Source organism: Anabrus simplex, chromosome 5, assembly GCF_040414725.1.
Source record: "Anabrus simplex isolate iqAnaSimp1 chromosome 5, ASM4041472v1, whole genome shotgun sequence".
In the NCBI taxonomy this organism is placed as follows: domain Eukaryota; kingdom Metazoa; phylum Arthropoda; class Insecta; order Orthoptera; family Tettigoniidae; genus Anabrus; species Anabrus simplex.
The window spans coordinates 186,264,717-186,290,890 of record NC_090269.1 but is presented as its reverse complement, the minus strand read 5'-3'; the positions used below and the strand labels follow the sequence as shown (position 1 = coordinate 186,290,890).

The window sequence follows — 26,174 nt, the reverse complement described above, 5'->3', positions numbered from 1 at the left end:
ACCATAGAGTAGGTGAAATGTTGACATGCTTAATATATCAACACAGCTTGTCATTTTTATTCTTTGCTAGTAATGTAAATTTGCTTTAGTAATGTGTGCATGCATGCTGCTGAATTGCTGTTCTTTCCTGTAAATTTTATCTACAGTTCTTTAATTAATGGAAACATTTTCCCATCATTAATAAAAAAAGAAAGAAATGTACATAATATAACTGCACACTCTCTGCCATCACAATCAACAGTATATGTAAGATGATGCAATAAAATTGAGGAAAAAGACTTATGCTGCACTGCAGAAAACCATGACTAAATATTTTCCTCCTCCAACATGAGGAGTATTTCAAAGATATGCCTGCTATAAGCACTAAAGTGGCTGATGGAGACGTTTTTACATAGACTGACCTCAAAGAAATGTCATTGTACAAGAATTTGGCTTATAATATTTTCTAATTTTCTGTGCATAAAATTGTGGATAATAACTGACATACCTATATAATGTTGTCTTTTCAGATATAAATTTCTCATCCTAATATGCTACTTTTCTCGTATATCAATCTTCATTTATTGAAAAAATTAAAAGATAACCATATCTTGTCCTACAATCCTTTTTCTAATAACTAATTCCTAGTTGGGCTGAGTGGCTCAGATGGCCCCAAGATAGTGAATTTGATACTGGCTCAGTTTGGTGGTACTTGAAGGTGCTCAAATACGACAGTCTCATGTTGGTAGATTTAGTGGCATGTACAACAACTCCTATTTGACAAAATTCTGGCATATTCAAAGATTGTAAAAGTAGTCAGTGGGACGTAAAACCAATAACTGCATTGTTATTTTTGTCTGATAGCATTCAAAGCAGTTATTGCTGAATTAACTTTGTTACAACCCATAAACTCCCATGTTAATGTTAAATTTATACTGATGATATTGTTTGTTGAAGTGAGTATTAAAAATATCTCTACTGGTATGTGATTTATACTCGAAAACAAGTACAATGTGACAGACTCTTCAGAATGTTGAACTATATTTATAATGGGTTATTCACTTAAGATGTTACAGCGAACTACCAGTAACTACTTATCCATTGAAGATATCAATATTCTGTTTGCATATTGTTAAATGATATTAAGGGGCTTGTGAAACTTTGTGCTATGTTCTTCCATAGGATTAATAATAACTGAGACAATAAAAACAACTGTAGTAATTTTTGACACTAGCAGAAAAATATGTACTACTACAACTTTAGATATGTAATTAAATGATACATTGAACAGTTACTTTTAGAAATATCAATATTAATTAAAGTTGCAATACTAGTGGCTGAGAGTGGCCACTGGTCTTGCCATATCAGACAGCATTCACTGCAGCTAAGACAAGTTGACTTGCAAATCATTTCCTTGTGATCCCAGCCACAGAACTGGTACTGTACAGTATGTATAATGAGAATTAGAGTAGGCGAAGCTTTATTTGACCCTGTAATAATTAAGAGGGCAATTACTTAAGGCAGTATTATAGGACCTTTATGTTTTCTTGTATATATAAATGATATGAGTAAAGAAGTGGAATCAGAGATAAGGCTTTTTGCAGATGATGTTATTCTGTATAGAGTAATAAATAAGTTACAAGATTGTGAGCAACTGAAAAATGACCTCGACAATGTTGTGAGATGGACAGCAGGCAATGGTATTGATGATAAACAGGGTTAAAAGTCAGGTTGTGAGTTTCACAAATAGGAAAAGTCCTCTCAGTTTTAACTACTGTGTTGATGGGGTGAAAGTTCCGTTTGTGGATCATTGTAAGTATCTAGGTGTTAATATAAGGAAAGGTCTTCATTGGGGTAATCACATAAATGGGGGATTGTAAATAAAGGGTACAGATCTCTGCATATGGTTATGAGGGTGTTTTTAGGGGTTGTAGTAAGGATTTAAAGGAGAGGGCATAGATGTCTCTGGTAAGACCCCAACTAAATTATGGTTCCAGTGTATGGGACCCTCACCAGGATTACTTGATTCGAGAACTAGAAGAAATCCAAAGAATAGCAGCTGTACTTTTTCGGGGTGATTTCCGACAAAAGGGTATCGTTACAAAAATGTTCCAAAGTTTGGGCTGGGAAGGCTTCGGAGAAAGAAGACGAGCTGCTCAACTAAGTGGTATGTATTAAATAACACTAGTATGTTTTGTATTGTTTACCCCATCTATTCAATACAATGAAAAATGAAAACCTGCAACCTGTATTCCAGTCATTGACCGGGTCAGGGATGTAATGAATGAATCATATATAGGCTAGTAGTACGATGGGGTCGCCACTCCCAAAGTGATTTATTAATGACTGATAGATGCTATGAAATGAAAATGGAGAGTGTTGCTGGAATGAAAGATGCAGGGAAAACTGGAGTACCCGGAGAAAAACCTGTCCCGCCTCCGCTTTGTCCAGTACAAATCTTGCATGGAGTGTTCGGGATTTGAACCACGGTATCCAGCGGTGAGAGGCCGACGCGCTGTTGTCTGAACCACGGAGGTTCCCTATTCAATACAATACAATCTTAAAAATTAGGTCTTTGTCCTTATCAAAATTGTTAACACAAAATTAACACATTGGATGGTATTTGTTTTGCCTATCAATAGTAGGCATCATCAGCCATATTTTTACCTTAGGAATAGATCGAGTACCTGATTGGAAATGACTTATGAATACTGTTAAAAGTAACTATGTCTCGTAAAATGGATTAGAGATCGTTAAACAACTATTACAATATAAAATGTAGTATACTATTAATAATATTTGTGTTAATATTTGAATCTAAAAACATGACAGTTATTTGAGAATTATAACATAGGTGGTTGATTCTTGATATTAAAAGGTATTACAATAAAGTTAAAAATCGGAAAGCACATTTCAATTAATTGTCAAATGGCGTGTTGTTAAAAACTTGAGGAAAGTTGAGCATTGGTAATAGTCCTTGGTTCTTGAAGTTGATAAGTATTGATTTTCATGTATATGCTTATAAATTTTGAAGAATTTTCATATGGCATGGTTCTTTTTGAGATAATATTAGTTAGAATGCTGGTGCCATAGGCTATATTGGAGTTTGTGTAGACGTCATTAGGCCATCTTCTTTGATGTAGTATTTGTAGGAAGAGTTTGTGATAGGTGTGGCTCTTTGTTGTTGGACATGTTGAAGTGAGCGTACTAGTAGAAAGGGAACGTTGTTGTAGTAAAAGTTGTTGTCAATCCATGGGTAGCCAAGTGTGTGATGAAATTCCCTCTAAGGTAAAAATACGGGTGATGATGCCTACTATTGATAGGCGAAACATGTACCATCCAGTGTGTTAATTTTCTGTTAACAATTTTGATAAGGACAAAGTCCTAATTTTAAAGATTGTATTGTACTGAATAGGTTGGTAAACAATAAAAAGCATACTAGTGTTATTTAATACAAATACTTTCAATACGGATCCAAAAATGAATTTTATCACGTGTAATAAGTGGTATGTTGCGAGCTGTTAGCGGAGAGATGGCGTGGAATTACATACATACATACATACATACACACATACATTATCATTATAGACTGTTATGCCTTTCAGCGTTCGGTCTGCAAGCCTCTGTGAATTTACTAAACGTCGCCACAATCCTCGATTTGCAACTAGTGTTGTGGCCTCATTTAGTTCTATACCTCTTATCTTTAGATTGTTTGAAACCGAGTCTAACCATCGTCGTCTTGGTCTACCTCTACTTCTCTTACCCTCCATAGCAGAGTCCATTATTCTCCTAGGTAACCTATCCTCCTCCATTCGCCTCACATGACCCCACCACCGAAGCCGGTTTATGCGTACAGTTTCATCCATCGAGTTCAATCCTAAATTAGCCTTTATCTCCTCATTCCGAGTACCCTCCTGCCATTGTTCCCACCTGTTTGTACCAGCAATCATTCTTGCTAGTTTCATGTCTGTTACTTCTAACTTATGAATAAGATATCCTGAGTCCACCCAGCTTTTGCTCCCGTAAAGCAAAGTTGGTCTGAAAACAGACTGATGTAAAGATAGTTTCGTCTGGGAGCTGACTTCCTTCTTACAGAATACTGTTGATCGCAGCTGCGAGCTCACTGCATTACCTTTACGACACCTTGATTCAATCTCACCTACTATATTACCATCTTGGGAGAACACACAACCTAAATACTTGAAATTATCGACCTGTTCTAGCTTTGTATCACCAATCTGACATTCAATTCTGTTGAATTTCTTACCTACTGACATCAATTTAGTCTTCGAGAGGCTAATTTTCATACCATACTCATTGCACCTATTTTCAAGTTCCAAGATATTAGACTGTAGGCTTTCGGCACAATCTGTCATTAAGACCAAGTTGTCAGCATAGGCCAGACTGCTTACTACATTTCCATCTAACTGAATCCCTCCCTGCCATTTTATACCTTTCAGCAGATGATCCATGTAAACTACAAACAGCAAAGGTGAAAGATTACAGCCTTGTCTAACCCCTGTAAGTACCCTGAACCAAGAACTCATTCTGCCATCAATTCGCACTGAAGCCCAATTGTCAACATAAATGCCTTTGATTGCTTTTAATAATCTGCCTTTAATTCCATAGTCCCCCAGTATGGCGAACATCTTTTCCCTCGGTACCCTGTCATATGCTTTCTCTAGATCTACGAAACATAAACACAACTGCCTATTCCTCTCGTAGCATTTTTCAATTACCTGGCACATACTGAAAATCTGATCCTGACAGCCTCTCTGTGGTCTGAAACCACACTGGTTTTCATCCAGCTTCCTCTCAACAACTGATCGCACCCTCCCTTCCAAGATGCCAGTGAATACTTTGCCTGGTATACTAATCAATGAGATACCTCGATAGTTGTTGCAATCCTTCCTGTTACCTTGCTTATAGATAGGTGCAATTACTGCTTTTGTCCTATCTGAAGGTACCTTACCAACACTCCACGCTAATTTTACTACTCTATGAAGCCATTTCATCCCTGTCTTCCCACTATACTTCACCATTTCAGGTCTAATTTCATCTATTCCTGCTGCCTTATGACAATGGAGTTTATTTACCATCCTTTCCACTTCCTCAAGCATAATTTCACCAACATCATTTTCCTCCTCCCCATGAGCTTGGCTGTTTGCAACACCACCAGGATGATTTCCTTTTACATTGAGAAGATGTTCAAAATATTCCCTCCACCTCTCCAGTGATTCCCTGGGATCTATTATGAGTTCACCTGAATTACTCAAAACACTGTTCATTTCCTTTTTCCCTCCCTTACTAAGATTCCTTATTACTGTCCAGAAAGGTTTCCCTGCTGCTTGACCTAGCCTTTCCAGGTTATTACCAAAATCTTCCCATGACTTCTTTTTGGATTCAACAACTATTTGTTTCGCTCTGCTTCTTTCATCTACATACAACTCCCTGTCTGCCTCGGCCCTTGTTTGGAGCCATTTCTGATAAGCCTTCTTTTTACGTTTACAAGCTGCTCTCACTTCATCATTCCACCAAGATGTTCGCCTTTTCCCATCTTTACACACAGTTGTTCCTAAGCATTCCCTTGCTGTTTCTACTACAGCATCCCTGTATGCCACCCATTCACTTTCTATATCATGAACCTGCTTACTGTCAACTGTTCGAAACTTCTCACTAGTCATATCCATGTACTTCCGTCTAATTTCCTCGTCCTGGAGATTTTCTACCCTTATTCGTTTGCAGACAGATTTCACTTTCTCTATCCTAGGCTTAGGGATACTTAGTTCACTACAGATCAGATAGTGGTCTGTATCATCGAAAAATCCCTGGAAAACTCGTACATTCCTAACAGATTTCCTGAATTCGAAGTCTGTTAAGATATAGTCTATTATGGATCTGGTACCCCTAGCCTCCCATGTGTAGTGGTGAATAGCCTTATGCTTGAAGAATGTATTCGTAACTGCTAAACCCATACTAGCACAGAAGTCCAGCAAACGCTTCCCATTCCCATTAGCTTCCATATCTTCCCCACATTTACCAATCACCCTTTCATATCCTTTAGTTCTATTCCCAACTCTTGCATTGAAATCGCCCATTAGCACTATTCTATCCTTGCTGTTGACCCTGACCACGATGTCACTCAATGCTTCATAAAACTTGTCAACTTCATCCTCATCTGCACCCTCACATGGTGAATACACGGACACAATTCTGGTCCTAATTCGTCCAACTGACAAATCTACCCACATCATTCGGTCGTTTACGTGCCTAACAGAAACTATGTTCCGTGCAATGGTATTCCTGATAAAGAACCCTACCCCAGACTCTGCCCTTCCCTTTCTAACACCCGTCGTGTACACGTTATAATCTCCTATCTCTTCCTCGTTATCTCCCCTTACCCGAATATCACTTACTCCTAGCACAACCAGATGCATCCTCTTTGCTGACTCAGCCAGTTCTACTTTCTTTCTTCCATAAGCCCCATTAATATTGATAGCTCCCCATCGAATTCCATTTCGTTCGCCAAGTTGTTTCCAAGGAGTCCCTCGCCTGTCAAATGGGAGTGGGACTCCGTTACTCCCATAGGTCCGAGGCTTGCTTAAAATGTTAGTAGACGAAAAAGTTTGAATGGTATCTTTAAAAGTAGAAAAGATCACAATATGAAGATAAAGTTGGATTTCAAGAGTAAACATTGGGACAAATATTTGTTTTTAGGGATTGGAAAAACTTACCAAGGGAGATCATCAATAAGTTCCCAATTTCTTTGAAATTGTTTAAGAAAAGGCTAGGAAAACAACATATAGGAAATCTGCCACCTGGGTGACTGCCCTAAATGCAGATCTGGATTGATTTGATTTGATTGATTGATTGATTGATTGATTGATTGATTGATTGATTGATTGATTGATTGATTGATTGATTGATTGATTGATTGATTGATTGATTGATTGATTGATTGATTGATTGATATAAGCATGTCTCGTAAATACAGTGTGATGTTTCCCTTGGGTTTGTAACATTATGACAGGTGAACTAAAGATGGGCTAAGGAGGTTTATATTTTTTAAAGAAAATAGTAGTATTGGTTACAAAGAAACTTAACTAAAGCTTTTTTGTCTGTTTTGAGAATACATGTGAGTTGCAAAATAAAAATAATGCTGCAAATGTGAACAGCTCATTTTAGGAAGGCAAATGAATAGCATCAAAGTTAATATGTCATTGTTAATGATCAAAGTGGACCACATACAGGAATATACTACAGTTATCGTCTGTTTATTGTTATGATGCTGAGGGGAGTTTTGCCTTTAGAGACGTCCAGGACAACAAGATTTTTTCTTTATGATACAAAGGCACTTTTCTCTATGTCTACTCTTGGCCAATCATTAGTTGACTGTGGGTGGAATTATCACAAAAACAATTAATACAAATGCATTTTTGTGATCCTCACACTCTTGTTTCTTTATTATTATGTGCTTGAAATATGATCATCGACAGCAATACACATTTGCAGTGTTTCATCGAGAGATGATGTCACAGACCAAAGTATTTCCCTTGATTTTCCAGCACCAACACCTTTGTTTTATTTCTTTTTAAAACATAAGCCTTCCTTTCCCAACTTTAGTTTACCTGTCACAAAAGCACTGAAGACCCTAGGGATATATCTTACTGTACTTTTTACACATGCTTGTATGTACTCTACAGTACCAGTTTTGTGGCTGGGATCACAGTAAAGAAACAGCTTACGTGTCAACATGGCCTTTTGCCAGCAAATGCTGTGTTGTGTAAGACCAGCACAAGCTTTTTGCTATTAAAATTATGATCGATATTAAAAAAATAATCGTCCGATGTATGAATTAATTATATGTCTGAAGACGTAATAATACGAACTTTTCTGCAAGTGTCAAAAATTCCTATAGTTCCATTTTTTAAAAAAAGAAAAAAGTTGGTGTTATCTCTGTTATTAATAATCCTGTAGAAAATGTAGCATAAGCCTCTTGATACCATTTAAGAATATTAAAACAGAATATGGATATCTTCAGTGGATTAGAAGTTATTTCAGTGTAACATTGTTGGTGACTAATCCTGTATATGTATATATGTAGTTACACAAATATATATCATCAAAGTTAAAACAGAAATCAGAACTTGGTATTCTTAAGAATTAATCCTGTCTTCATATACACTAGTTTACTGTGCAGTACTGTTTAATTGTTGAATGCTTTGCACTCCTTGCTTGGGAGATAAGGTTTTGTAATCAAATGAAATGTTGAACTAATAGTTTTCTGGCTTTTAATTTCTTCAAGACTAATAGTTAATTTCGTCCAACAAAATAGACTTTACTTGCTAAGTTCAAAATGTTCAAAGCAAGGATGCCCAAGCTTTACTACGAATAATACAGGAATCCTTCTCCATCTGGAAAAGATATTTTTAGAGGTGGTGAGGGGATGTTGTTTTCCATTTATGATGATGATGGTGATGCTGTAATGTTATTCGTATCACTTCTGTATTAATAAAGTACTGGTAGATGCCATGGCCATAAGCATGTAAGTTGATGATCTATGGAAATTGATTTGTCCTGTTAGTTTTATCCAATGTACCTGTTCCCTTTTTACTTCATATGTGATTTGTTGCGTGGAAAGGGACCCAAAATCGGCATTGGAAATTTCACTGCAGAGCTGAACAAATGTCTGTGGTGTATAGATAGAAATATGAAAAGGACCACATAACAGGATAAATGGAATGACAGATCAGCATCAGAAGAGGGCAGTACTAAGATGCCATTTGTATAGCAACACATGAATTTTACTGTCCTTTTGACCAACCTCCTCATGGGAAAAGTGTTTAATCTAATATAGAATAAATTGTATTATAAGGAGCTAAGGGCAAATCTGAAAACACAAATTACAATCTTGCGGGGCCGAGTAGCTCTGACGGTAGAGCGCTGGCCTTCTGAGTCCCACTCAGTCTGGTGGTATCTGAAGGTGCCCAAATATGCCAGCTTCGTGTTGATAGATTTACTGGCCTGCAAAATAACTCCCGTGGGACAAAATTCCACCATTTCTGAAAACCATGCAAGTAGTTGGTGGGATGTATAATTATTATTGTTATTACATAATTGGATAACATAATGACAGGTCAGCAACTGCAAGAGGAGACAAGAACAAACATGAAAACAGAAGAACTGGGATTGTTGAGGAGAGAGTCCAGCTATTTAAAGACTACAGTATATAAAGATGTGGAGATTATCCTTGTCTTTTTGTGTTTTCATATTTATCCTTGTGTTCTAATTTTTGTTGCTGCCTCTCCCAGTGCTGACCTGTCATTATGTTTATCCTGTTGTGTGTTCCTATTCATGTTCCTATCTTTTTATAATAAGACTTGATTGCTCACTTGTTTGTTCTTTTCCAGTAGTTATACCCCATTTTAGATTTCAAGTGCCTGTTCTCTCATTCCGTGTCAAATCTGAAAGAACAAGAAATTCATGGAGATTGAGGGGATCCAGAAGATCTATAATTTAGGAGAGAAATTTACTATAATATCTTAATGTTACACCTTTTGAATTCGAATTGTAGTTTGAAAGTCCTTTATGTAAATTCAAAGAACAAACCCATAATTTCTTTTACACATTTCTGCCAGTAAAGTAAGGACGTTTACTAACTTTTTGAATTTCAGGAATTGTAATTTTGTTCATATCCTGAGCAGAAAAAAACTGCTTCATTCCAGCAATAAGTGTGTGAATTGAGCATTATGACAAACTGCATTTTATATCCAACTTTGTTAAGTATTTAAGTTGTTCTGTGTTAGTTATTTTGACATTTTGGACTGTTCAAATGTTGTTCTCCATGCAAGGTTGCAGGATCAAAAATAAGCAATTAAAAAGTGTTTGAATGAGAGGCAGTGAGATTAGTAGATTTACTAGCATGGTGAAGAATCCTTTTTTTCAGGAAAAATTCTGACGTCCCATATCTATTAATGCTGTCCATTTATTGCTATAGATTTTATTAGACTACTAACAGGGTTTTTTTTTTCCGTTTGTTTCTTTCCTGTGTGCACATCATTCTTAGCTGTTTTGAGGGTGGCTGTAGCGTGCCCAATTCATGATCCCAAGCTTGTTGTTCTGTTCATGGCTGCAGTGGTCAGTTTTTTAAGATTGGGATAAAATCTTGGCACACCATGTTGTTGGCAAGTTGAAGACCTCTGGCAGTGCACTCTCCAGCAATCAACTTATTAGCCTTAGACACTGCACAGAAGGTCTGCAGTCCAGTAGCTTAGGCCATATTATGATGGTTATTATTGTTTACTATACACATCTGTCTTCAAAATCAACAGCAGGCTACACACTTCACCAGATTGTGGTATTAAAAGGAAATTAATATTATTCATTACTGTTAAATAAATATATTTTGTTCTCGTGATAAATTTGTCGATGCCTGTTGTAAGTTACATGTTTATAGTAATGTTTAAACTTGTTCTTCTGTGATGTATGTTCGTAGTACAATATAAATTCCTTTTTTTTAAACTCACTTTGATAGACATTTCACTATTGTATTGTCTACACTGCCAAGTACATTCCAAAATATATTTTCTGTTACAGTTAAAGGTTAGAAGTTCATATTATGTATATCATTCAGTACACATTTTAATTTTTTGGGTAAAAGAAAGACAATGTGATCCACTGCCAGAATCTTCGTGTAAAATTTAGGATACCAATATACTGAATCGTATTTAGTCAGTGATATAAGAGAGAATCTTTCAGTGTTTCAGGAGGTTTGAGAGATTTGTTTTAGTAAATCCAAACCTAAAAGTATACTTAATTGCTCTCTTGAAGTTCAAGTATGTAATCAGAGAAGTTATTACTTATAATCAAGTGGGATGATAGCTTATTTCTGACAATCTGTTATGAGTTGCAACTAAATTTGTCATTGGCAAATACTTTAGCCAACAGTCAAAATCAACTGATAATCTTGATCCCATTTAATAAGATATTAATAACAGAGTAATACTGTCTATGCAGCAGTGTTATCAAAATGCTCAGTAACGCGATTGGTTGCTCTACTGTGAATGTGACTGCCTGGAGTATAATCCTTTGTAAAAGCATTCTTTGCAATATCTGACTTGTGTTACGAATGAAGCTTCTATCTTGTTATTTATTGGATTTAGTAAATCATCCTGTACCTTGGAAAGGTAGCTGAAGGAAGTGGTTATGCTTTGTATTTATATTATTCTTGAAAATAAAGTTTCTTGTTATAAATTATGCAATTCTCTTACATAGAAGAGTAAATACAGTTTACTGGAAAGAGTGTTATAAAAGTCCCTCTACTGTCCTTTTCTTTTTTGTCTTCATATAGATTTGTTGTACATACATATTTACTGTATGGTACATTCATTTTCATTTTAGACGGTTGTGTTATGCCTTTTAGCATTCAGTCAGCAACCCTCTCTGAATTAACTGCGTGTGTCTGCAATCCTTTGTTTGCAACCAGCTCTGTGGCCTCATTTAGTACTACACCTCTTATCTTTAAACCATTCAAAATTGAATCTAACCACCATTGCCTTGGTCTCCCTCTGCTTCTCTTACCTTGAATAGCCAAGTCCATTATTCTCCTAGGTACCTTTCCTCCTTCATTCATGTCACATCGCCCACCACCAAAGCCAGTTTAAAAGCATATTATCCATTGAGTTCATTACAAACTTAGCCTTTATGTCCTAATTCTGTGATGTTAACAAGAGAAACTGTATTTATTTGAACATAAATATGTTGTGTACTGGAATTTTATTCCCCTTAATCGTCCTTTGTTTGGAGCGCCTGTTTAATTGGTGCGATCTATAATTCAAAATATCTAAATATGTGATCTGCAATTATTGTGTTGAAACTGAGATTAATCCTATTCACTCAATGGGAAATCAATATTGGCGCGCATGTGCTGAATTCGTTTCTGGATGGTGAGCTTTTTCTAATGGAAATTCTAAGTTCCCATGGAGGGAATTAGATATTTTTCCGCCAATAGAGCATATAAAAAATCAGATCAAAAATTAGATGTATGGCTTTTCAGGCGTTTGTAGTTCACCTGCATACACCCCAGCGTCAGTGGGTAGGGTCTAACACATCCCACTCTGATGAGTCTAGTGTCAGACCTAAGACAAAATGCTGGTTAATAGAGCAAACGCCTGAAAAGCCATACATCTGAATTTTGATCTGAGCTTTTTCTAGCCAGGGACTTGCTCTGCGACCAGGCTGCAAGATGGAATTGCTCCGGTGTGTGTCTTGGAAGACATCTTTGGTTGTCAAGGGAATGGAGTATGATACTCCTGGATAACCTGCCTGAAAAATAAGGCCATGCCCTAATTTTTCTCATTTAATTCACTACTTTCAGTATTTTCTATTGCAAATAAGTTGTGTGAGTCTCTGGATTACCTATATTTGGATATTCTATTGTGAAAATGTAAGTAATTATACATTGTTAAAACTTTTGGTGGATTTCTACAGCCATGGATTAGTTGAAGTTACAATAGAACCTCGTTAATAAAGTTGTTGAGTCGCAAACATTGGACTTTGAATTACGTGATTTCGAATTAACTGCCGCTAACTCGAAGTTCAGAAATGCCAACCCCTGCTGCATCACAAAATATTCTAAGATCCTTTATAGCATGCAATCACCTTGATTCACAGTTAAACCTTTCAATTGCCGTAGGGAAAAAATTCCTAAATGTATCCAACAAGGTGCATTTATTGAAATAATGCTCTTGGATAACACCATACACTGTCAAACGTAATCTCACACCCGGGAAAAATAAAACACGATTCAAAGACAAGGAGTACGGTAATCTACTGTATATGCACGACGGAACTTAAGCAAATAGGTTATAACCTACTTGATTTAAGTGCAGTATAAAACACTTGCACAGGGGAGCCAACAAGGCTCTCCAAATTGGAAACACATTACACCAACAAAACAAACTTTAAAAACACAGACATATATTGGAAACACATAGCACCAACAAAACGAACTTTAAAAACCCAGACATATATTTAAAACAAATATCAAGAATAATAGATAACTTTGTACAGTACCTGAATAGTTCACAAATGTTTAATGATCCTATAGGGCTGTTTCTGTTACACATTAGGCTTATTGCCTTTTAAAGAAAGAATGTATGAGAGGTTGCTTCATCTTTTTTTTATAAACACTAGCTACAAACTACTCCATATGAGCCATAGCCTTAATTGTAGCGTCGTTAACATCACTTGCACTTATCATTGAATCCTACGCGGCAAGTCCATCATTCTTTGACGGAATAGTTGCCGCCTGCGCCGTATCTTTGTCGTGTTCAACATCAGCTGTAGCTGCATCTCCCTCTGGCGTCACATGATCACAGCTGATTATCATGGCGGGATCCCGCTCTTCTGAAGTAGTCTATGGTCTATGGCGATGTATTCGGAGAAAGTCATACCGACATCGGACTGTTGCCGTAACTTCTCCCATTCATCTTCATTGTCATTTTCTTCTTCTCCTCCTCCTTCTTCTACTTCATTTAACGAACCAAAACCACACTTGATGAAGCAGTTCTTGATTGTCGATGAAGGAACAGAGTACCAGGCAACCGTCACACTCCGCATTGCATCAGTTACATTCCACTTGCATATTTCTCCCGCCGGAATATTTCTAGCAACTTCCCGGAGAAAGTAACGCTCCAGTCGCTTTCTGTAGGCACGTTTCACAGATGAAATTATGCCTTGGTCTAGGGGCTGCAAATAGCTCATAGTGTTGGCCAGCAGAAAAAGAAGACGCACATGTTTTAAAATTAAATTATGTTTGTGTGCAGCACACTGATCCAACAACAGAAGTATTTTCCTGTCCTGGCATGACATTTTGTGCTCAAGGCATACCAGCCACTCCTCAAAAATTTTGCCTGTCATCCAGGAATTTTTGGACGACTTATATTTGCACGGAAAGTGCCTGATGCCCTTAAAACATCGCGGCTTCTCGAACTTGCCTATGAAGAGGGGAGGAAGTCTCTCGCGTCAGTCCGCATTGCAACACAGAAGGACTGTGACCCTATCCTTGTAAGATTTCCTGCCATGGAACTTCTCTCCCTTAAAACCATAAGTCCATTTGGGCTCAGCATTAAAAAACAATGCAGTCTCATCGGCATTGAAGATATTGTTCGGTGCATACGAATTGATTATGTGAGCCATGTTTTCTCGCCAACTGTCTGCATCACTAGTGTCCACTGATTTGGCTTCTCTGCAACTGCCTGCCACGTGATATTGTGCCATTCCTTAAAACGCTGAATCCACCCGTTCGAACACTGAAACTCAAGACCCATCTTCAGCGCCAGTTCATTTGCCTTCCCCTTAATAATCTCGCCATCTACAGGGGTATTGTTTGCCCGAACATGCCGAAACCACTCGATCAATTGTACTTCCAAATCAGAGTGTTTAGCTCCTCGAATGCGCATTCGCTTTGCTGTATTTACACCCTGCATTTCCTGAGCTTCTATGCTCTCATGATTTTTTAAAAATGTTGAAAGTGTGGACACAGGAATCCCAAAGTCTTTAGCTATTTCAGTTTTTGTTTTTTGTCCTTTATCGACCTCCCTTATAATTTTCACTTTCTAACTGAGTGTCTTTGAAGAATACTGACGCTTAGCCATTGCAACACAAAAAAAAAAAAAAAAAAGGAACACATGTGCCCTAAACTAAAATATTGTAACAATAAACTAAAACACAGTATTAATAAAATATAACAACTTCAAAGTTTATAACTGCACACTAAAACTTTAAGTAAAACGAGTAACTAGAAGAATACAAAAGAACTATGATTTCACTAGAACTTGGCAACTCTGAAGCACGCTGTAGACACACCAAACTCAAAGTGAAAGTGCAGAAAGATACACGTTCCGTACACCAAACTCAAAGTGAAAGTGCGGAAAGATACCCGTTCTGGAAGACACGTTCTATCATGACGCGGAGAATTTTTAATTCAAATTACACCATAAAGTATTATTTTTAACAAATTGAAGGACAATTTCAAATTAAAAGTCTGAATTTCATTACTGGGACCGACGTTGTTCTTCGAATTACAAATTATCTGTATTTTGAATTAAACAATTTGAATAACATGCAAAACCATATCTCGTGTTTCGGGGAATGAGAGATTCTTCAAATTATGCGGCATTTTGAATTAACCAATTTTGAATTATCGAGGTTCTACTGTATTACCGTAAATTGAATCAACAAGAAAAGCGTCGTCATGTAACATTAAAATTAGGCCTATCTATTTAAGAGACTTTTCAGCAACGATTTATTGTGTTAATTCAAACAACGTTCTCTTCAGCACCCAAGAATTTCCTAATATGGACTAAATAATTAAATGAATTATTGTTAAAATAGAAATTTAAGAAACCAGATTCTGTAAAGGAAATTAAATTATGAGGTAATTTGGAAATGCAGTATATGGGCCTATGGGTGTTAAAGTCATTCTATCAGTTTTACTTACTGAGATTGTCGTTTGTGTTTAATTTTCTCCTCCTTATTTTTGGATTTATTATTTATTTATTTTCCTTGGGTGTATTTCATTCTATCTATATTTCCCTATTCTTGTAATGTTATCTCTAATTGTACCATTATTTATTGTGTGATGCGCCATGTTGGCTTATTTCTCGTATTGGGATCGTTCTTCTTTTCTGGTTCTTCGGGGCTCTGGTTTAAATTCTATCTCCTGTGTATTATGCCATTTCCAAGGCCACCTCACATTAAATTTAATACCAACAATTTAGGTCCTCTGTTAAATTCTCTGTTAAATTTATATCATACCATCTAATGCAGAGCCTCTCAGGTTGCATGCACCAGTGCATTGCACAGTGCAAGGTGCAAAAGATGACTTTGCTTGGTTGACCGGAGTGCAGATCCCTACTCCTTGATTTGGAGTAATAGCACTGTCTTGCTCGCTCTGCCTGTCTCCCCCTTCCTCACTTGCTCCGTAGCGGTCCAAATCCGAGCCAAGTTGAGCCGACCTTAGCCAAGACACCCCGAGACGAACCGCTGATCCGAGCCGAGGGGGACCAATGCACTATACACAGGACCTCTGAGCCTCAGTTTGTGCGCGTGAGAATTTGGGCGTTTGAGAGGACTGATCTAATGTAATAATAATTATTATTACTGTTACTTATTTTCTGTAACGCCGGGGTTTGTAGAGAGTTGAAATTTGGTTCTCCTAATTCCTTAAATTTTCTTTTGGTAAACTCTCATCTGACCTGTCTATCCATCCTCGTGTTTTCTTTTTTCTTTTCCTCGTTTGTTGCATCACTTCTCTTTTGATGTATGCCTTCAATTTGAAGACTTTGCCTGTTGTTAATGATAGCTTGGCTTGAGAACCTGCATTTTCCTGTTCATGTGAAATTGTTCTGTAGTATTTGTGGAACATTAATATATTTTTCCTTTACATTTTTGTAATTGTTTTGGGGAATTTTCCTACTGTTTATTAGTTTCATTTCAGTTGATTATTTATTAATCTGTGTAATATTTATTTCTATTCGGATTGCACTTTGAGTTGAAATATGTGACCACGTTACCATGATTGTTCTTTAAACATTTATGTGAAACTCAATTAGGTTGAAGCAAATTTCAATTTAAGTGGATTTATTGTATCAAGGTAATCTTACTGGCCAGTATTTTAAGTTTTTAAGAAAAGGGTTTATTAATAAAAGGAAGCGTCCGTCTGTCTGTCTGTCTGTCTGTCTGTCTGTCTGTCTGTCTGTCTGTCTGTCTGTGCGCGATGTCCACCCAAATCTATGACATGCAGATAGGCAATACAAGTCAAGGAACCGGGTGAGTTGGCCATGCGGTTAGGGGCACGCAGCTGTACACTTGCATGTGGGAGATAGTTGGTTCAAGCCCCACTGTCAGTAGCCCTGAAGATGGTTTTCTGTGGTCTCTCATTTTTGCACCAGACAAATGCTGGGGCTGCACCTTAATTAAGGCCATGGCCACTTCCCTCCCATTCCTAGGCCTTTCCTATCTCATCATCACCATAAGACCTATGTGTATCGGTGCAATGTAAAGCCATTTTCGATCCCCGACACTGGAACCCATATTCAGTACATAATATCCAGAATTTATTTTTTCTGTGTGTATATGTGCAATGCCGAGCCAAATCTATGGCAAGCAGAGATCTAAAATTGTTAACAGAGGCATATTCTCAGATGAATCTTTTTACAAGTAAAGACCTGCCTTCATTAATTTATTTTATTAATTTTTATTGTCTCAATTATTTAGTGTATATTTACCCAAAATTAATTTAATTCACATATTGCTGTCTTTTAGTTGCAGTAATGCAAATAAACACTTCAAATTGCATGTAAGGGTAAAGCTTCATATTTACCTGATGTTCGTTTCATTCACTTAAAATTTTCATGCATAGCTGTATCAAAGAGCAATTCTTGCTCCGAGTAATTAAGTTGTGAACATCATCAACAAGTAGCTGTAGGTGTTCTACAAATTTACAAGTCTATCGGTATGACATGTAATGCAGATAAGGCTGTCAACTACACGACAACTTGGAGACATTATAAGTTATAAATCTCATCGTTGGTCCATATTGAGCAATGTATATCTTTCTAAAATAATGGATTTTTTTGAGTCTCCACCTTTTTAATACATTGTTTTTTATTGATTAACATAAATATTTTTACATTATTATGTCTTGTTCGACTTGTTGGCTGAATGGTCAGCGTACTGGCCTTCGGTTCAGAGGGTCCCGGGTTCGATTCCCGGCCGGGTCGGGGATTTTAACCTTCATTGGTTAATTCCAGTGGCCCGGGGGCTGGGTGTTTGTGCTGTCCCCAACATTCCTGCAACTCACACACCACACACAACACTATCCTCACAATAACACGCTGTTACCTACACATGGCAGATGCCACCCACCCTCATCGGAGGGTCTGCCTTACAAGGGCTGCACTCGACTAGAAATAGCCACACAAAATTATTATTATTATTATTATTATTATTATTATTATTATTATTATTATTATTATTATTATTATTATTACCGTGTTTTTGCGGTAGTTATGCGTGAAAGAAGGTGCGGGGTGGTGAATAGGTCTCAAGCTACGAAAGTAAAATTAATTTAAAATTTAACAAGGTTATATTTTTCTTTCAAAATAAAGAAATAACAAGCATGGCAGGTACAGAGTAGCAAGGCAACAAAGAGCAACAATAGTATTTACAGGTTTTGGGCTTCAGGCCCCGAACTTCCTATTCTCGAGCAGTTAGCCCAAATTTACATGTACATAAGGTTCAGCAAAGGGGCAGAAAACCCCAATTATGCCCAGGAGTACTTGCTCCAAATTACACAGTAATACCTCCTAGAGGCACGCAGAAACAAATTGCAAAAGAGCGATCCGCTCTCAAGGTTTTAAGCCTATCACAAGGCCACACCTAACTCCACCTTCAAGTTGTCCTCTAAGGACATATACACAGGGGTAAAATACCCAACCTACTGAGGTCTATTAAATGAAAAGAGGGATAATTACATGACCTCTAAAACACCAAGTTGAGAGGAGGCGAACTGCACTCCTAATACATTTTGTTTTTAAAACCTAATTTGGCTCTAGGCTGCAAGTGCAAGGGCTAATCCCATGCTAAAGAGGTGACTTAAGAAAGAAACAAATTTACATTACGTTAAGGAAGAATCGGTTGTGAGAAGTAAGTTCACCTCAAAACAATGTGATTGGGAGCTCGAGAGGGTTAAGCACTCTCTATCCCGATATGCCTTTTAAAGATAGAATAGATACATTTTAAGGAAGGTTACATGATGGAAAAACTTCGGACCCGCCCCGAGAGTTAAACTGCTGAGCAAGCAAGAAAAGAAGTAATTAATCGGCCATTACCTGGTAGTTGACCGCTGCCGGAGAAAGAGGCGCTTCCCGCCCCCTGCTATGTACTTTACACACAGAAAGATGGAACAGAAGTGGCCCGGAGACCCAAAAATCAGCAGTTTATATCCTCTCGCGGAAGGTTCGAGGCGTTAGGGGAATGAGAACACCCTCCCACAAACTCTTTATTGGGTAGGATACAGCAACATATTCAAGTTGGGGGAAGATACATCGGATTGGTCGGAAATTAATAAAGGAAATTAGGGATAGGCTAAACAAGGGGAAAGAGAGGGGTATACAGCCAACTTAAACAATAACAGAAAGAAATTTAACAAGAAACAAAGTTTTGAAATAAAAATTTCTCCAAAAAAATAGTTCTTTCACTCCGCACTAGGGTGCACTATTGTTGATCTTCAGTAGTGTCCTCTAGAAGAGAAAGTTCACACTTCTTACTACAAGCAAAACAAAAATACGTTGAAAATGACACAGTTCAAAAACTCTAAAATTTCCAGGTAGTGACATCTTCTGAGAAACTTGAAAATTAATACCGTCAATAAAGTTCAGACTTCCTCCAGCAGAGGAGTTTCAACTGGCGCACATTTTAAATTAGCGGCGTGGAGGTGTACCGCCCGGTACAATTATTATTATTATTATTATTATGTCTTAAGCGGTTCATGTTTTGCCTATATTTTAGGCGCCTTCAGCCGCTGTTCCTACTACCGAAGATCAAAATAGCCAGGATCCTGGGTTTTGTTTAATAATAAAATACTGAAATAGGTTAAGCTGACATGAATTGTTTCAAATAAAATATTTTTTTAAATGTGTATTCTATATTCTGTAGAAACATCCTGCTGAATGTGCAAGGTTATGACTAGTGAATTGTGTTTACATGTCCTATATATGAACATTTAGCTTACATACAGTTGTTCTGTCTAAAAAGGGGAAGCTTACAATTATTGTACATTTGATAAACACATGATTGATATACACTGACTGACAGTGACAATGCAACACCAAGGAGGAGTGGTTCGAAAGGGATGAAATTTGGGGAAAAAACAGAGACGGCACGGACGAATAATTGATGTTTATTTCAAACCGATATGCAGGTTACACAATGCGCACGGCATCGACTCAGTAGGATGTAGGACCACCGCGCGCGGCGATGCACGCAGAAACACGTCGAGGTACAGAGTCAATAAGAGTGCGGATGGTGTCCTGAGGGATGGTTCTCCATTCTCTGTCAACCATTTGCCACAGTTGGTCGTCCGTACGAGGCTGGGGCAGAGTTTGCAAACGGCATCCAATGAGATCCCATACGTGTTCGATTGGTGAGAGATCCGGAGAGTACGCTGGCCACGGAAGCATCTGTACACCTCGTAGAGCCTGTTGGGAGATGCGAGCAGTGTGTGGGTGGGCATTATCCTGCTGAAACAGAGCATTAGGCAGCCCCTGAAGGTACGGGAGTGCCACCGGCTGCAGCACATGCTGCACGTAGCGGTGGGCATTTAACGTGCCTTGAATACGCACTAGAGGTGACGTGGAATCATACGCAATAGCGCCCCAAACCATGATGCCGCGTTGTCTAGCGGTAGGGCGCTCCACAGTTACTGCCGGATTTGACCTTTCTCCACGCCGACGCCACACTCGTCTGCGGTGACTATCACTGACAGAACAGAAGCGTGACTCATCGGAGAACACGACGTTCCGCCATTCCCTCGTCCAAATCGCTCTAGCCCGGCACCATGCCAGGCGTGCACGTCTATGCTGTGGAGTCAATGGTAGTCTTCTGAGCGGACGCCGGGAGTGCAGGCCTCCTTCAACCAATCGACGGGAAATTGTTCTGGTCGATATTGGAACAGCCAGGGTGTCTTGCACATGCTGAAGAATGGCGGTTGATGTGGCGTGCGGGGCTGCCACCGCTTGGCGGCGGATGCGCCGATCCTCGCGTGCTGACGTCACTCGGGCTGCGCCTGGACCCCTCGCACGTGCCACATGTCCCTGCGCCAACCATCTTCGCCACAGGCGCTGCACCGTGGACACATCCCTATGGGTATCGGCTGCGATTTGACGAAGCGACCAACCTGCCCTTCTCAGCCCGATCACCATACCCCTCGTAAAGTCGTCTGTCTGCTGGAAATGCCTCCGTTGACGGCAGCCTGGCATTCTTAGCTATACACATGTCCTGTGGCACACGACAACACGTTCTACAATGACTGTCGGCTGAGAAATCATGGTACGAAGTGGGCCATTCGCCAACGCCGTGTCCCATTTATAGTTCGCTACGTGCGCAGCACAGCGGCGCATTTCACATCATGAGCATACCTCAATGACGTCAGTCTACCCTGCAATTGGCATAAAGTTCTGACCACTCCTTCTTGGTGTTGCATTTGCTCTGTCAGTCAGTGTACTTTAAAAACTTGTGATGACATTGGTTGGTTTGGTTTAAGCAATGTGTGTGCTCTCACTGGAATCTTCATGTATTTGAGTGTCACCTTCGGAGTAAAATTGTGTAGCATTTTCATACGATATTGTATGATCCGTTGTCTGGATGTTGCTTTGTGGTAATGTCAGCTTAACCATTTTAAGTATTTTATTATTAAACAAAACCCAGAATCCTGGCTATTTTGATCTTAGGTAGTAGGAACAGCGGCTGAAGATGCCTAAAATATAGGCGAAACATGTTCCGCTCAAGACATAACAATACTGTAAAAATATTTATGTAAATCAATAAAAAACATAATGTATTGAAAAGGTGGACTCTCAAAAAAAAAAAACACCATTCTGTTAGAAAGATCTTGGAGACACCCGGAGTACCCTCGAACATTTTGGGGCTGAAGCTTGTGGCACCGATTATCCTTCTCAAGAACAGGAATTCCCCTTCCCTCTGCTATGGAACACGACTCTCAGTCAAGAAACTGAAGCCAAATATCATTGACTGGGATTCAAATTGTCCCTTTTGATATACCGTTTCAATTTAGATATCTGCAGTTCCCCGTTCATTTGAGTTTTGCTCATCAGCAAGGCACAAGGACAATCGCTTAAAGTTGTAGGACTCAATTTCTGGAAGCTGTGCTTATCCCATGATCAACTGTACATGGGTTGTTCAAGAGTTGGAAAGGCATACACACTATACATCTTAGCTCCAAATGGAAGGTCCCTTAACTTAGTTAATCCAGAAGCTTTATAAGGATTAATTACTTTGTTTTTTATATAATATGGTATTTTATATTGTTTCAATATTATATGTACCTATTGTACCGGTTACGACCTGTACATAAGTATTTTTTGAGCATAAGTTACGTTTATTTACCACGCGTAATGTTCCGAGCGCGCCTGGTTTGTTTACCAGCAGCGAGGACCAGCTAGCGAGTGTATGACGACTGTGAGCTGTGACGTAGCCACAGGGGCTAGCTAGACCGCCCGCTCGTCTCAACACGTGTTACCAGCCTTGACTGGTATTTTCTGGATTCCACGTCACTTGTTCTAGAGAGTTCGATGGAGAAAATTTTGAAATTTCTATAATAACGATGCTAGCGAATTGAGCGATATGTCATCTTGTTTGGGATCACCTAAACGTCCCAATGCTCGAGTTTCAAGCAAATCCATCAAGGGATTCGGGAGATATTCAATCAAACCGTATTATGACATAGACATCCCGGATTGAATAAAAGGAGGACCTACTGTAGCCTATTCACACAGTCTCAGCTGAGTAGTCAGCGGGGACACTCTTGCTGCTACTATCATCGTGGAACTCTGTCATTATACAAGTGTGGGAAGACGATTCTTCCAAGTACTATAAAGTGGACTCATAAGACTTCGAGTGTTGTAGAAAATTTTCTAAGTCTTCGTAATTGAACTTAGAATATTTACAAGTGTTAATTAAATGGACTTGTATTATTTACGTGCCTTCGAGACTGAAACTTTTCTAAGTGTTTGGACTTGTATTATTTACGTGTCTTCGAAGCTGGAATTTTTCTAAGTGTTCGTGAAATGGACTTGTATTATTTACATGGGTTCGAGACCAGAATTCTTCTAAGTGTTCATTGAATGGACTTGTATTATTTACGTGCCTTCGAGACTGAAACTTTTCTAAGTGTTCACTAAATGGACTTGTATTATTTACGCGTCTTCGAAGCTGGAATTTTTCTAAGTGTTCACTGAATGGACTTGTATTATTTTCATGTGTTCGAGACCAGAACTTTTCTACGTGATCATTGAATGGACTTGTATTATTTACGAGTATTCGAGATTGGAATTTTTCTAAGTGTTCGTGAAATGGACTTGTATTATTTACGTGGAATATTTGCGACTGTTGAGGAACTCATCCTTCTAATAGACAGTGATTGATTAACATTGCTAGTGATGAACTTTAACTTTCCAACGGCTTTAAACGAAGTTAGGATTTCACTTACATTTACTCAAAGACTTGTACATTTGCCAGTGTTGGTTTAAAAGACTTATAAATTTCGTCAGTGAATTTATTTATGTGGAAGGACCCGTGTTTTCGTCAGTGGTCACTCAAAGACTTTATGAATTTCACCAGTGATTAACTTTAAATATATTCAAACTTCCAAGTGAATGGACTTGTGTTTTTATTCGAGTTTAGGCAAAGACTTGCACCTTCGCCAGTAATGAACTTTGAGTTTAACTATAATTTCACAAGAAGGGACTTGTATTTTTCGTTGCCAAAGTTATTCAGGGACGAGGATTTTCCTAGTGATGAACTCTAAATTATTATTACCACTCATATCGTTTTAGGAGTGTTGGAAGTCTTGATGTACAATTATCAAGAACTCTGCTTATAAGTTGATCATCCAAGGTTTTCATGGACTCAGTGCTACTAGTGACCTTGGGAACATCAATCCTCTCAGTCTCATTGGGCTGAGGTTGTACATGACTATCTACAACATCGCCTGGATCACCGGGGTTCAACCCGGGCCTCAGACTTCGAGACATCTCTACTTGCCGTCAATCCAGACAGTCCAGCTGCCTCTGCCTGGAGTATCTGGAGTCCCTGGAATCCCTGGAGTCTTCTGGAACGTGCTTCAACCAGCTTGGCTTGGTGAGCTGGAGAACCCGAGCCATACTCTACTTAGAGGTGATGTGCAAATTCATGACTTATTTGAATAAACTCTTGTGCAATCAGAGTCAAAGTTTTTCTGTAGATAGGACCCTACCTCCTGTACCGAGCCCTAGCTACAATTAACCCAGTTTTTCGCCCTGAGAACTATAGTCATGCTACTTTAAAATTTAATCTGAGAGTCGGGCTCTTTTACTGGTACACTATCCACTAACCCTGTATATTAAGAAACATTGAAAGTAACAATGTAATTAAAAATGTAGTTCATGCAATTTATGTAAAAAGATGTGAGTTAACAAATATGTTTTTTATTTTGTTTTTAAAAATGCATCTAACGGTTTAATTAATAAACATGGGTGAAGCCGCAGGTATATGCTAGTATTTTAATAGAAACAAAAATGGTAAATGCTGACTTAGTCCTTTGATAGTTCGATCTGGCTTACTGTACCATTTACTATGGCACTTCCCCATCTCCAAACTTGCAGGCCTATAACTCCACTGTCTGCCGCTGCAGAGCACTCTCGCTCAACAAGCTCCGCTAATGCAAAATGTATATAGTCAATAATGTTCTCCTTAGTGAATGATGAAGGTGACCCTTGGATCCAGTGACTCAATGGAATTGCTCTGTTACAGGCTGTAAGTAATTAAATCCTATAGCTACCCTTGAAGCTCCCACACACATACATAATAAAGTTTCAGGACAATATACTGTAGACTCAGGACAATCATTGCTGTGTACCAAATGGACTCCCCACTCTAGCATGATACACTGGAATCTTTAATAGCCAGCTGGTCATTACTCAGACATTTAGTATCATGGATTTAAGCACTTCTTATTTGGTCTAAAATAAAAACATTGACATACATTTTATTTTTAAAATTCTATTATAAATATTTGTTCACATAAATGAGATACTGAATGTACTGAAAAAAGAATTCTGCAAATTTAGTGTGAGTAAAATACATACTGGAGTTAACTTTTTTCTTCGTCAAGAGCTACTGCCAATATTTCAACCTTTTTCTCCAAAGATTGATACATGACTATTTATCGTGATGATGCTGTGTGATTTTCTGGGTGAGCTTGGTAGACCGAAATACTGAGGTAATATATGAACTGTATTAATATTGCACTACTGGGAATCTTGTGCCAGTGTGGGGAGGGCTTCCATTTACCACAGTGTAATTAGATATTATTCTGTACTGTCTCATGCTGATTATTGTGTCTTTATACTAGGGATGAGCAGTAATGTTGCTTGAGACTGATGTCAAGGATCTTGAGGATCTCGAAGATCTCTAAGTTTTTGAGACTGATTTTCCCATGCTGCGTTCAGTGGGATGTACCAGTAGCTATAAGTGTAGACGACACCCCAAGCTTCTACTTCTTTATCCTCATCGGATGACTGCTATCATCAAGGCAATCTGGTCCTTGTTCTGAGAAAGTCAGAAAAGCATAGAAGAGTCCATACCATACTCGTAGATTCAGTAGCCATGATATTCTCCTTCCCGTGCTTCTCCTAGAGTATGGTTCCAGAGTATGGAATCCTCACCAGAATTACTTGATTTGAGAAGTGGAAAAGATCCATATGAAAGCAACATGGGGTGATTTCAGACAAATTAGTAGTGTCATGAAAATATTAAGTCTTTGGGCTGAGAAAATTTGGGAGTAAGGAAATGAGCTGCCTGACTAAGTGGTATGTTACATGTAACTAATCTCATGTTGAGACCCGTATTGAAATTTGCTATAATATGCTTACAATATTGTGATTTTTTATTCCACCTTTTCACGATATTGTAAGCATATTATAAGTGGTATGTTCCAAGCTGTCACTGGAGAGATGATGGGGAATGACATTAATATGAAGATGAGTTGTTGGGACAAGTATTTGTTCGTTAGGGATTGGAATAATTTACGTAGGGAGATGTTTGATAAATTTCCAGTTTATTTGAAATTATTTAAGAAAAGACTAAGTAAACAACTGATAGGGAATCTGTCACCTGGGGGACAGCCCTAAATGCAGGTCAATTGTAAATGTGTCCAACTCGCTGGTTGAACGGTCAGCGTACTGGCCTTCGGTTCAGAGGGTCCTGGGTTCGATTCCCGGCTGGGTCGGGGATTTTAACCTTAATTGGTTAATTCCAATGGCACGGGGGCTGGGTGTATGTGTTGTCTTCATCATCATTTCATCCTCATCACGATGCGCAGGTCGCCTACAGGAGTCAAATAGAAAGTCCTG

General features: G+C 38.4%; 1 protein-coding gene across 1 annotated transcript in view; it reads right to left on the bottom strand.

Moving 5' to 3' along the window:
- LOC136874427 (angiotensin-converting enzyme) overlaps positions 1-26,174 on the bottom strand; it is a 205,137-nt gene that overhangs the window by 9,915 nt on the left and 169,048 nt on the right. The window lies entirely within an intron of this gene.